Genomic DNA, 244 nt, shown 5'->3' with positions numbered 1-244 from the left:
ATGCCATCGATCAAATATACAGGAACCATTAACAAAATGCTTATAGAATAGTTTGGATAGCTCTTCAAATATTAATGAAAATGAAAACAGAATTATAAAGCCTCCATACAATAACATAAAGTCTAATAAGGTCTCCCTCAGCCCACCCAGCTAATGACTGAATTCCCAGTTAAGAATAAAAGAAGCTATGAAGTGCATAAAAACAATACATCATCATCATTATGCCTCCCACTGAAAAACTAAA

The 244-nt window shown here is 32.8% G+C and overlaps 1 pseudogene; it reads right to left on the bottom strand.

Annotated features, from left to right (window-relative positions):
* Positions 1–244, bottom strand: part of LOC119588959 — a 58,988-nt pseudogene that overhangs the window by 48,355 nt on the left and 10,389 nt on the right.

The sequence above is a fragment of the Penaeus monodon genome, chromosome 24 (genome assembly GCF_015228065.2).
Source record: "Penaeus monodon isolate SGIC_2016 chromosome 24, NSTDA_Pmon_1, whole genome shotgun sequence".
Classification (NCBI taxonomy): Eukaryota; Metazoa; Arthropoda; class Malacostraca; order Decapoda; family Penaeidae; genus Penaeus; species Penaeus monodon.
The sequence above is the reverse complement of the archived record's forward strand: the minus strand, read 5'-3'. Positions and strand labels throughout refer to the sequence as shown.